The following is a 13,895-nucleotide window of genomic DNA, read 5'->3' as shown; positions in this document are numbered from 1 at the left end:
ATGTGAAAATTGATTTTGACATTACATGTTTAAGTATTATTTTACATTATTGAATTTATTGCAAACGGAAATCTAATTTAAGGAGTCCATAAGGAATTAAATTAAAAAGTAATTAAATTTGTTAGGCTATTTTTTACTTTATTTTAATTTATTAAAAACTTTTTAGATGAAATAATAATTTAATGGGTTTTTATTACTGATTTTAAATTTATAAATCTTTTGTTGTTTTCATTTTTATAAATAAAATTATAACAAAATTTATTTTTCCTCTTTTGGATTTGGACATAAGTCAATCAAATTTGTTTATTCAAAAAAATTAGTAATGTTTGCGATTGCGACTTCTTTTTTTAAAATCATTTAGCACTTCGTTTTATTAAAGAGAATAATCGTGTTTTTTAATTTTCTTTCAATATTGTCAGTTGAATATATTATCGAATATCATAATTCTTTTGTTTTAATTTTTAAGAAATTAAACCTTACTTTGTTTTTTCGTTCAGAATTCGGTAATTATTCAATTTAACTTTATTATTTATGTGAAATAATAATGATAAAAAATAGTGTTGTTTTAAAAGTGTTTTTTTTTTGTTTAATTTATTTAGCACTTTGTTTTAAGCATACAAATAATTTTAACGAACTTATTTTTTAAATTGTCTTTCTATATTGTTAGGTAAATATATTGATAAATTTCAATTTTATAAATTTTTTTGTTATTTATTTTTAAACTAAGAAATCTTATTACGTTATTTGCTCGATCATATTTAGAAAATATAACATTAATATCTTTCTTAAGCAAAACTTATACATCAAATTCATAAGTTGATTTAAATCAATCTGAGTATGAAATTTTGATAGAAATCCGACTTTCTGTGCCTTACAAGTAAATGAATTTCAAAAATACTATATCGCGATACATCGCTATATCGCGATGCAAAACTGACGATGCATCTCGATATAAAATTTCTTATATCACCCAGTCCTAGTTAGGACATAAGTACATTAAAATATTCGTATCTGAAAATGAGCCAAAGACAAAATTTGTTACTTATTATGTTATTAATTAGCATAATTATCACGTTTTGCACACATCTTTTACCATAATTTCGAAACGGAAGTTATGTATGATTCGATTTGATATAATCCTTTGTCATAAATAAAATTAATTAATGATATAAAATTGTAATCAGAATAATGTAATACAGTTTAAATACATTTAAATACCAGCATTACATATAGACCCTCTCGATGGATCAACCCGTCTGTAATAAATATTTAAAGTTTTTGTTTATCTATGTATGTTATTGGTTCAACTGTTTAAACATCAGCAGTTAACTCTCAAACTGTTACAGTCTCAAGTAAGGACTTAAACCAGCTATCCAATTTTCCCCTCGTCATTAGTACTGAGTTGTCCAATCGCGAAATAACTCTTACATGATTGAGAGGGGCGTTGAAATTTACTTTGGAGAGCAGTGCTTTGTATAATATATTAAGTTAGATGGAGTGTGACTCTTCGTTACAAATAACCTATATACATTATTAGTTTCAAGCTTCGTTATAGTAAATTAATCGTGATTCAGGTATAAAATATTAAAACTGTTCAGAAAACCATAGCTTAAGGCAAAGATCGTGTTCAGAAAAATAAAATTATAAAAGCAAGTATTGATATTAAAATATCCAGAAACACATTAAAAAGTATTTAAAGTAAACACACTCAGTTATTGAAAAACTTTTAGGAAATGTATTTTCGTGAAACTATATCACTTATTGAAAAACGTAATAAATTACTATGTAAAAAATTCTGGATCAAATTATGGTAGAAAGTACAGGCAATTTATATGCATTTCCCGTAATGTCCATTTTACCGTAAAATCCATTTTTACCATCAAACCCATTTTTCCGTAAAATATTATACCGTAATTTGTATAGTAATATTAATTTAAATAGAGTGATTCAGCGACTTTACGGAAATTACTTCCGTAAAAATTATGGTATTTCAGATTTTTTGTTTCGTAATAAGTTCCGGCAAAATGTATTTTACGGTAGAAAGTACCTGTACTTAGAGTGCCAGTACTTTTAACTGTAGTTTGATCCACATTTTCTTACAGTGTTTATTATAGTGAAACTCGATCAGTTACCTAAAACTGGTTTGAAGCAAAAATATTGAAATGAGATTAATCATATAATTATTGAAACACACGTTAAAAAATAGTATTGGAGTCGGATTTAAACAGGTATGGAAAAACAGATTAAATAGGTTTAAAGCAAAACTTTATCAGATATTGAAAAAGCCTATTCTGAAAATAGCTTTATTGTAAAACTTAAAAAAATGCAAAGCTATCCTCAGCAGAATTGTATATACCAAAATGTATCAGTTTCAATCAGTAACAGTCATCATTGAAACCTCGGATAATATTGCTAATATTCCTCAGGGTTTAAACCTCATACATTTTACGTAACATATAAATGTGACGGATATATTACCTATAGCCAGAAATGGCATTAATTTGATGGGACACATCTTGACGCATTCGATATTTTATCCTGTCCAGGTGGAGGGAAAAAAAATAACAGAGAAATTATTCTCTGTAAATGTGAGTTTAGATATAAATTTTCTTAATTTATATGTTTGCTAATTAATAGTTTTTTTTGCGTCCAGTTATAATACGAAATCAAGGTAGCTTTAGTGAAAAGGGGCACGCCGTAATTTTGCTTCAGTCGTCATATTAATATAGTGTTGGGAATAATATCGTGTTATACATATAATATAGTGTTTGCGAATGTATATATATATATATATATATATATATATACTAATTTTTCAGTATCCTTTTCATTCTATGATTTTAATGTCAAGTGAAAATAAAACTTTCATGTAGAGAACGCATTAACGATTTGACCGCATTGTAGAGATTTCTGCAAATGACATTTCTATCTAAAGGCTCTTGACAAATCGACTAGTTTTAAAGATTTTAAAAGAAAAAAACAAGGTTTCTTGGTTTCTTGTTCGTGACCCTTCTTTTGGTTTCTTTTCAAAACCTTTTAAATGCGATATCTTGAAGAAAGTTTAGAGCATTATCACAATAAAGATCGAATAGATGCGCAATTTACTAATTCTATTTTTAAATGTAAAAACTGTAAATTTTTGAAATAAAAAGATAAATAATTATGCCATTTTTTATAATATTCCTTATTTTCAGGATAATGCTATTGTATCGTTATTTTCAAAAAGTGAATTTGAAAATAAATACTTATTTCCTTAAATATTCTTTCGAAAAAGACTTTTGTATTAAAAGTATACCTCTCCATTGATTTTATTTATACATTATTTGCCATTTTAAATAGCATTGCCTAAATATACTTTTACAGTAACAATTCAAAAACAAAAATTTTTTCTAATTTAAAAGTAAAAATTAATACTTATAAAGCATGTATACGATGAAGATGAATTTAAAACTATAGTTCTTCATTAGATGCTCATTGATTTGCACTGGAGAAATAAATTAAGAGGATTTGCATATTTTATCGAATTTCATGAAAAGAACTGAACTGAATGATGTAAAACAACTGACTCTAAACAAAAATGCAAATCTGGTACATCAAATACGTAAGTGTACACGTGTATGTAGGTGGAGCCAGTAGAGAAACAAGTTTAACAAGTTAAGACGCATTTCGTTCTCTTACACACTTTGACAAATTTCTTGGTGTTATTTTGCAGGATATAATTCAAATGGTAACAGTAAAAATGCGTATCCACCACGTTTAGTTGATAGAATGAGGGGGCTAATTGTAGGGAGGCCAGAAACAAGCCAATCTCAGATCCAGATTTGCAGAGGGTTCAATTTAGTGCTCAGGTTACCCGGATCTTTCGAGAGACAGTCTGGGCAAGGTCGTCCAAGAGCCATGACGGCCAGAGGAGATATACATATGACAATTATAGCTAGACGAAACAGTGGGGATACAACTTCCCAGATCTCTCGTGGCTTGTATGCAGCCACATGAACCCGTGTATCAAGGGTGCCTGTTTCCAAACGACTTTATGAGATAGGGTTGTTTGCAAGAAGACTTGCTGTTTGCTTCTCTCTCACTTCTACGGACAGGAGAGTCCATTCAACATGGTGCAGAGAGCAGAGATATTTTAATGTGGATCAATAGGTGACCGTTCTCTTCACCAATGAGCCCCGGTTCTTCCTAAGCACCGATTCTCTCCTTACGTTCATATGGAGAGAACCAGGGACCCGCTACCTACACTCCAATGTCCGTGAAATCGACCATTATGGCGGAGCAGGTTAAATGATCTGAGCAGGCATCATATTGGATGGCCGTACACCTCTCCATGTCTTTGAAAGAGGCTCTGTGACTGGTGTGAGGTATAGGGATGAGATCTTGGAGCCCTATGTTCGCTATTTCTGGGGGGCAGTTAGTCCTGAGTTCATTTTAATGGGTGATAACGCTAGACCACATTGAGCTCTTCTGGTCGACGAATTTCTAGAGAGTGAGGATATTCGCCGGATGGATTGGCCAGCCAGATATCCAGGCCTCAACCTTATAGAACATGTCTGAGAGGCTCTGGGGAGGGCAATTGTGACTGCCTAACCTCTTTGAGAACCATCCAGAGAATGAAAATAGTGTTGCTGAAAGAGTGGGACCAATTGCCACAGGAACTGCCTTATTTCAAATATGAAATCTCACTGCCTGTAAGGCCTGCATATCTGTGAGAGGGAACCATACCCCCTCTAACCCATTGTGTTTGTTTATTCTGCAACCGCTGTTTTCTATCCTTCGACTCCAACGAGTGTTACGCACGATCATGCGTGTGCATTACAATAGTTGAATAATTATTTATTTCGTATTGTATCAACGTATGTACGTATAAAATTTAATTAAAATCGTTCCTTTAGATCTAGAGATAATGGACAAAGCCAGCGAATTCTCTTAATTTCTTACACCAGTATATTATAATATCATTGGAAGCTATGCATCATGTTTATTAGAACAACAATGAACTGTAATCGCATTGTATTGCTTTACTAGTATAATTGTATAATCAGCTGAATTCATTAATAAATGAATGTACATTGTTTAAATCGTTGCATTATACTCGTATTGTGACTTAATATTAAGCAATTATTCTAAACTGTAAAAGCCGATGATTTCCTCAATTTTCACCAATTTAATGAAATAATTGCTTGAGAATACCGAATTCTATAATATATTATTTCAAATCTAAATATTGACAAAGTAACAGCTTGAGTTTATCTTAATCTAGCAAGGAATTTTCACAATAAAAAAGTATACAAAAATATCAATCTGAAAAATTTAGTGCTTAAATTGTATTAATTTTATAACTTAATTATAGTTAATTTATATCTTTAGTTGTATTAATATTGACGTCGTATACAAGACTGTATTTAAATAGCTTTTACTTTGACGAAAAAAAATGTGCCTTGTATTTATGTTTTCTTGAAATTTCACTTCCAACTCAAATAATTTGCTTTTTTTTCTTCTTTTATACGGTGTGCATTTTTGTTGTGATGGATAAACACTGGCGGTGAAAAGGAAAACATTTTTTGTTTTATTCTACAGGGAAATTGAAAATACAGCGAATGAAAACTCTGAAACAAACTAGAAATGAGCTTCCGCGGTGTATTTAATTTTGTAAGGCGGTTTGTTTGCGAACTGAATACAAATGCTCTGACTTTTGCATAAATACAAAGTAGGTGTCAGAGTATATTGCTTTCGTTTATTGAAAGATTCAAACTTTTCTTATGCGCTGATTTAAAAATATTATTTATATTAAAGAAAATAACATTTATAAGTTTTATCAACCACATCAATGTTCTCGAACATGTATTGAAACAAAAAATGGTTTTATGTGTAAATGTCTAAATACAACTGTATACAATTACAATTCGGAAATTTTAACATGTCGTGCGCAATTTAATGTATAAATTGCATACAGTGTAAAATATAAAACGTATTAGTAAGTAAATAATAATTAAATTGTTATAGTAAACTTTTTTTAAACTTTAAAAAAAATGAAAATTAATCTAAAACATAAATATGCAATCAATTGCTTCGCAGGATTTTTCGAAGTAAAAAATATTTGATTTAATTAATCAAGTAAATAATTTGCTATGTTCATTAACTACGGAATTTTGTGTTAATCGACTGAATTTATGCATTTGTGATTGACTGAATTACGTGTAACTCACTGATTTCGTGTATTTTATGACCAGTGACGTTATGCATTTATCGATTGATTTTGCGTGTTTATAATCAACAGAATGATGTAATTACTCACTGATTTTGTCTACTTATAACCTGCCTATATCTTTAAATCTATAGAATTCCCATGTTTATAACAAACAGAATAATGCAAAGGTGGTTTCGAAGCACATTCGAAACTGATTCCTTATAATGAATTCCCTGATTTCGAAAATTTTACCATTTGAAGCTGAGGGATATTGAGATGACTTATTTTTCCATTCCCCAATTTAAAACGAACTTTTTTTCCTTATTATACAATTTGATAGTGCGTCATTGGAATAATGTATCTAACATACGGCGTTATAAAAATTGTCCTCTTTCGGCGTCTTCATATCAATCACGTTCAATTTATTCATAAAACATCACTTAGCCCAACATCATCATCTTAATAGCTGTTTTAATTGTGCTTATTTTATTACATGTTCTTCGCATAAAACTAAGTCTTCTGATAGAAAAATCTTGCAATTATTGTAGCTATACCTTAAAGTTTCGAGTGCGGCGTCCCAGGTCTGTGGAAATTTTGGCGTGTAGAAGTCTAGATTGTCGTGATCTAGGCGAAGGTGGAAGATTTGTCGTGCGACTCCAACCTCGTAACAGCATGAGCACCAAGCAATGGCGGACAAAGGGCACGACACCGTGTCACACAATTGCGCCAGTAAGAAAGGGAGGCAAGTAAGTCACTAACTCCGTACCCAGCCCACAGGACGGCAGTGCCAATCCGCCTGAAGGCCTGTATACTGTCTTACCTTAACCTGTCATAACGGCTCTAACCTGTCTATACCTTAAACTAAACTTTTAGAAAACGTAAGTTAAATGTTAATTTTTATTTATTTAACCACATCATGGTGAAATAAGATATTGAATTGATTTTACAAAATATTTTTAATTGTCATAATAATTCGATTAAATATTTCATTCCCTTTTTCTTTTGTGTAGAAAGAAAATAAAGATACTTGAAAGCATTTAATTAAAATTGTACCTAATCCCTTCAAAAGTAGTATTCAAGAAACCAAAAAATAAGAATGAGATTATCTTATTGCACAGTTTACAAAAACATAAGCAATGAAATTTTATAATTTGCCTTTAATCGTTTTACTTAAATAATTATTAAATAATAAATAATAATCTTAATTATTAAATAATAATCTTAATTTTTTATTAATTTATTTTCTGGTTTCGTAACAATGTATAAAGGAGGGGACAATTTTATATTTGCAATTTTATATTTATGCAAATTAAGAGAGCAATTATTTCAATAATTGGCAAATTAGCGCTTCGCAATTAAAATTTTTAATTTTCTTTTGTTTAAAAATAATCAAACACAAAACTGCAAAGATCATATACAATCATATGTCATCATTCTTATTTTTTTTCAAATGTAAAATTAATTTGTGTATTTAACTTGTATGGATAAATTGTGTATAAATTGTGTGTATAAATTGTATGTATAATGTATAAATACGCAGAATTCTTTCCTTTGCAACATACTTAACGCAAGTCAAACAAATAACTAAGTTAATACTTGCCAAAATGATTTCTTATTTACATATATTTCATTTCTAAACTTTAAAAATTCAAATCTTATATTTAAATAGGAAAAAAATGCATTATGGTAGTTAAAATAATTTTAATATAATTTTTAAATCCTTATAAGAAAAGTAGCAAATAAAAGAACAAAGATGCAACGAATATTTTAAGAGATGTTTTTATGCCTTGTATATAAATTTTGGTGACTTTCTAATATTTAATAAATGTAAGAAAAATAGGTTGAGTGTTTTCCTTGTTGATTTCCTGAGTAAGTAATTAGCTTAATTTTTCAAAAAATTATTTTTCTATTTAGATTAATTCCATTTCCAAAGCTTTAAAATTAAAATCCTTCAAAAATCGAATAATATCTCGTTAGAAAAAAATATACATATATATATTAATTACCAGATTATTATAACATTTAAAATAGGATACCAATGATTTGCCATCGAAGTGGTAAATAAGGAAAACAAAACATAAAGACAGCCAATGGTTTACGAGGTGTTTTTATAATACATACGTGAATTTAAGCAACGTAACATTTAATACTATTGTAGATACTTAAGGAAACGCAGGGAGAAAAAAAATGACTGTCTATGTTTATTTATTGTGCTCCCCATCTTTTTCCTGGGCAAGAAGCAAGCCAAATATTTGACGCAATAGTTAGCCTATTTAGATTTATCTCATTTTTAAAGCCTAAATGTTAAAATCACACAACTACTAATAGAAGTGAAAAATATTTAAAAAAAACTACAACTAGCTAGATAGATCCATCCAACTAGATATCCATCCAGCTAAATAGATCCAATTGGAAAGGATCCATTATGGTTTTTTAAAAAAAATAACTACTATTCAAAATGGGCATTAAAACATTACCAAAGAAGTGGCAATTAAGAAAAACAAAACAAATAAGCCATCAATGGCTTAAGAGGGGTCTTTTTGGTTTACGAGTGAATCTAGAAGAATTCAAAATTCTTTAAGGAAATATAAAAGAGAAAAATTGTCTACGTTCATTATTAGTTTCCAAGGAAAGTAACAAAACAAATGTTTGACAAAACAGTTATTTTCATTTAGATTTATACCTTTAAATCTCAAATATCAAAATTGTTCAAATACCAATAAATGGATGGGAAAAAAAGATCTATTATGGTTGTTACAAAAATCGCTGCGTTTCAAAATGAACGTTAAAGGTTTACAAGAAAGTTTCAAATAAGAAAAACAAAACATAAAAGCAACTAAGGGATTACGAGGTGACTTTATGTTTTGCTCGTGAATTTAGACTTTAAAATAGATGATGGTATTAATGGAAACAAAAAACTTTCCGCGTTCTGTATTAATTTTTTGAGTACATAACAAGACAAATAATTGAATAAATAATTTTTCTATTCAGATTTATCTCATTTCAAAGATTTAATTTTTTTTTTTTTTGTTTAATGGCGGGCACTTGGAGCTATTGTCCATTGGCCACAGAAAATGCCAGAACTGCTAATTCTCTTTTCGTTACCCAGTGGGCACCTGTGGCGAAGCCACGGCGGTGGAACAGCGTCGCCCACGTCACACTACCACAACCCGTTTATAGGGCGGGTCACATTCACACATTCACACACAAAGGAGAAAGGACATAGAACACAGGAGGGAAAGAAACATCCATGCCTTGTCCGGAATTCGAACAGATTTAAAAATTTAAAATCACACAACTACCAATAACTAGATGTAAACTAAAGATTCATTATGGATATCAAAAAAATCACTACGATACAAAAGGAACTTAAAACTTTTACCAGGAAAATGCCAAAAAAGAAACACCAAATAGATATACAACAAAAGGATTAGAAGATGCTTTTTTCTATTTTTTTTGGTACGTTAATGTTGACTTCAAAATAAAAATTTATTGCGTTCTGTATTAGTTAATTAGGCATGAAGCAAACCGAATATTTGACAAAATATTTGGTTTTCCATCAATATTTCCCCTTTTTTACTGTTTCCCATTTAGATTTATCTTTATTTAAAAATTAAATCTTTATTTAAAATTAAAATTAATCAACTACCAGTAACTAGACCTAAACAAAAGCCCTATTATGGGCATTAAACAATCACTGCGCTTCAAAATAAACATGAAAAATTTACCAGGAAAGTGGCAAATAAGAAAAACAAAACAGAAAGGCAACCCAAGGTTTACGAGGTGTTTTTATGTCTTGCATGTGAATTTAGACGACTTCGGAATACTTAATGAAAAGCTGGATAAAAAAAGCTGACTGCGTTCCCTATTGGTTACTTGTGCTTTGATGAACTAAAGTTAGACTGAACTTGTTCACGTAAATGTTCCATTTCATTTCCTGAACGTCAAATGAAGTTATTCTGAGAAACATTTCTAGCGCTGGAATGATTACGTGAAAGAATTTGGAAGGCACCGCTGATTGAATGTAATAGAAATCTTTATTCCAAAAGCATTTGAAAAGAGAACTACTTGTCAGAACCATTATTTTAAATAAAGCTTTTAACAGCTCAGGAAAAAGAATTTTGACAAGTCTTTTCTTAAAATAAATGTTTAATTTTCAATAAGAAAATTTAAATTTTACTCAGCAATTATAACATGCTCTTGGAATTATTATTTTAAGCCTACGGAGAATTACGAAAAAAAAAACGTTTATGTTTGATGCGTTTAAAAACCAGTGAATACACAGTTTTAAGATTTTGTCACTATTTACATCTAGCACAGTTTCGCAACCGTAAAATTGAACTTTAACGGGATATTGATGTTAGATTATGTTAGGCAAATCACTGGGAACTCCTCATGCGTTTAAGGAATGGTGGCAATATTGTGATGTCAAAGCTGGAATACGAATCACCTTTCAGGCGGTCATGAGATTGGCAAATTAGCCCTCTCCAGTAGGGGATGTACCCAGCTGCATGGAACTAAATGGCCTCATAAGGTGTTCATCACACACCTATTGTTATAAATATATTTTATATTTGATGATGAGAAATAAAAATAGGATTTTGTAACCTTTATCACATGACTTCCTGCTGTTCAAAAACTTGTACTCGAATCTCAATGGCTGTGGATCTAGTTCACCTGGATAAAATTCTAAACACTTAACCATATTAAGTTAAAACAGTCAATAAACGTTTTTTCTCACAATAAGCATTTCGAATATCATCCTTTTTTATGGTTATTTGGCTGTATTCTTACAATGCTGCAGCAATTTTGTACAATGTAAAAAATTGCTATTTAGCCATTTTTTCAGAGAAATATTTAACAGTGCACTGCTAAAAACTTTTAATATTTGTGTAAAATTGTTAAATTTTTTGCACTAATTTGCTAAAATTTCAATGCAGTCTAATGTTGAACCACAATAATTTGCAGATTAATTCTTCTTGAGCTTAATTGCACCAAAATATGGGTCTAGATTTATGAAACAAGTTTCTAATTAACACCTTATTTAAATTACGGCAAACTTGAAGAACAGTATTGTTCTATGTACCCACACTATAACTCAAAACGGAATCAGTCTTTCATGCAGAATCAGTAACTACCTTTCAAATATATCAGTATTATCAAATGTATAAGTACCATCAAATATTTCAATATATCAGTATAATTTAAAACATCATTTCAAAATAATTTATTCTGTATTTCTTAAAAAAAAATTCTGCCAAATGATTGAATAATGTCTTTAGTAGAAATGCAGTTTCTTTTCTTAAAAAATCGAATATCCATATTTATAATTTTATATTAATAACGTTTTTGAAAAACGGAAAGCTTTATTCTACGTCAATAATATTATAATACAATACTAACCATTCAATAATAATAATTCAATACTAATAATAAAATTTATCACATAAATATTTTTAGATAATTTTAATGTACTTTTTTTAATAAAATACCTAATACATTTTGAATCAGTAAGGTTTTTAACTCAAAAAGTCATAGTTTTGTTTCGGATAGGAAAACTATTTACTTTAAACTGATATATTTAATATTAAGATAAAACATTTTTAAACCTTCATAACTACGAGTATTTAAACCAATCTTCTAAGTCAGTGTTTGCATAGCTGAAATATAAAATTTACTCTTGCAATTTCAAATAAAAAATTTCCTTTTACACTTTATTAATCTGTAGTTTCAATATACTAAAGTTTTACGAAAATATTAATCACAAACAAGAATGAGTCATTGTCAACAATACATATTTTCACCTCATTGAAATGAAATAGAGCTATTTTTCGTTGCAATAAAGCATTTTGCAGCTCTGTCTCTTAGACAGACTATACTTATCTGGAATTTTAAAAGTAGTACATATTTGCATAGCTGAAGCATTAGCGCAATATTTCGAAACTATTTTTTCCAAAATAAGGTATAATCTTCTTTACAAACATGTAATTTAAAATAGTCAAACAAATTATATTTAAGTATTTAAAACTTTATCTTAGTATAAAGTAATTTTCAATGTTTACTAGCTATTTGATTATGCATAAAATATTTTTTACTATAAGTTTTTTTTGGCTTAATATTTAAACTTATAAGCAACTTACTTAATAAGTTATTTCAATTTTATTTTGTAAAACATCAAAGGTAGACTTTGATGTTTTACAAAATATCAAAGGTAGACTCAATAATTTTAAATTATAACTACTTTAATAAAAAAGAAGTATTAGGGAAATATATGAAATAGTAAAAATATATAAAGATGCTTAAAATGGTCTTCGAATATAAGTGAACAAAGAATGTATCACAAATTTACTACAAAATTAATGTTACGAAGTATTAGTATGCATTTTAAAATTCATCATAAATTTAATAAAGGTATTTAATTACCATAAATCTGTTCTTGAACTTGATTGCAAAATCCTGTTGTCCAACTATAACTAAAATATAATTTAATTAAATAGCATTGTGACTGCTGCGTCTTTGAAAAAAATTATCCTTGCCAAATCATTGCAATGTAATAATTCCAGATAACAAAATTATATTGCATGTTTAACCGTTACATTACAATCGATATATACAACACTGTACATATATCAAAGATAATGTTTCAAAATGTAATTAATGTAGCTGCATTTTGCTACATTTTTGTATTTTAATACTCAAGATACCAATGTTATCAAACTTTATTAAGGTTTATGCTTCACTTCCTCGTGACCCATCTTTGCAACGTTTAATGATGTGGTAACCAGTTAAGATACCATTATAGTTGTTCAGCTTTGCTCCACTTTTGGCAAAAAATACCCGTTGTTTTTGTGGAACTTTCCGTATATTTAACGGTTTAAAGCCTTTTTAATTGCAAAACGGTTTTTCACCCAAATCACAAACGGAATAAAATCTTTAGTTGGAATTTTAGTTTCTGCTATTCGTAATATAACTTTTAGTTTTCTCCAATCATTTTACGATTACTACCTGTTCTTTTTCTTACTTTTTTTAAATTCCTTTATGATTTTGAATATCATATAAATAAAATTAAATTCGACTTTACTGCCTTATTGATACAATATTGAAAGGAAATTATATTCAAGTATATCACTATTTCTTCAAACTAGAACGCTTGAACTGCAGTGGCTCAGTAGTGGCGCTTCTCCTTATGAAGTAACTTAGATTCGAATCTCAGCAGTCACTGATAGATAAAAATTCTGCCTACTTGAAATATTCATATATGGCTCTCGTTAAATTTATTTCATTATATTCAGAGGGAAAACTTTTTCTCATATGGTAAAAATCTGTTACAAGAGATTTATTTTTATTTGCAATTTTTGTTGCAAAACCGTGTTTTGTTTTGGCGAAATGCCTGTCTGATTACGAATTTATTTTCATAATTATTGCGGAAAAAACGTGTTATTGTATGTTCAAAAACAATTGATTCAAAATCGTAAATTTGACGGGATTTTTTTTAAATGTATGCACCATGCATTATATTGTTTTTACAGTTTCACTATATGCAGATTTACTTCATTTATATTATTTCAAGTTAGTAAAGTTACATATATTTTCTGTGAAAAATATTTTTCGCAGATCTATAGTTTAAATTATATAAGTATAAGACAAATTTGTTGTGTACTTAAATCTTGAAGTAAAACAAATACTGAGTCTAAACTTGAAGAAA

This window comes from Parasteatoda tepidariorum, chromosome 1 (assembly GCF_043381705.1).
Source record: "Parasteatoda tepidariorum isolate YZ-2023 chromosome 1, CAS_Ptep_4.0, whole genome shotgun sequence".
In the NCBI taxonomy this organism is placed as follows: domain Eukaryota; kingdom Metazoa; phylum Arthropoda; class Arachnida; order Araneae; family Theridiidae; genus Parasteatoda; species Parasteatoda tepidariorum.
This window is presented reverse-complemented; position numbering follows the sequence as displayed.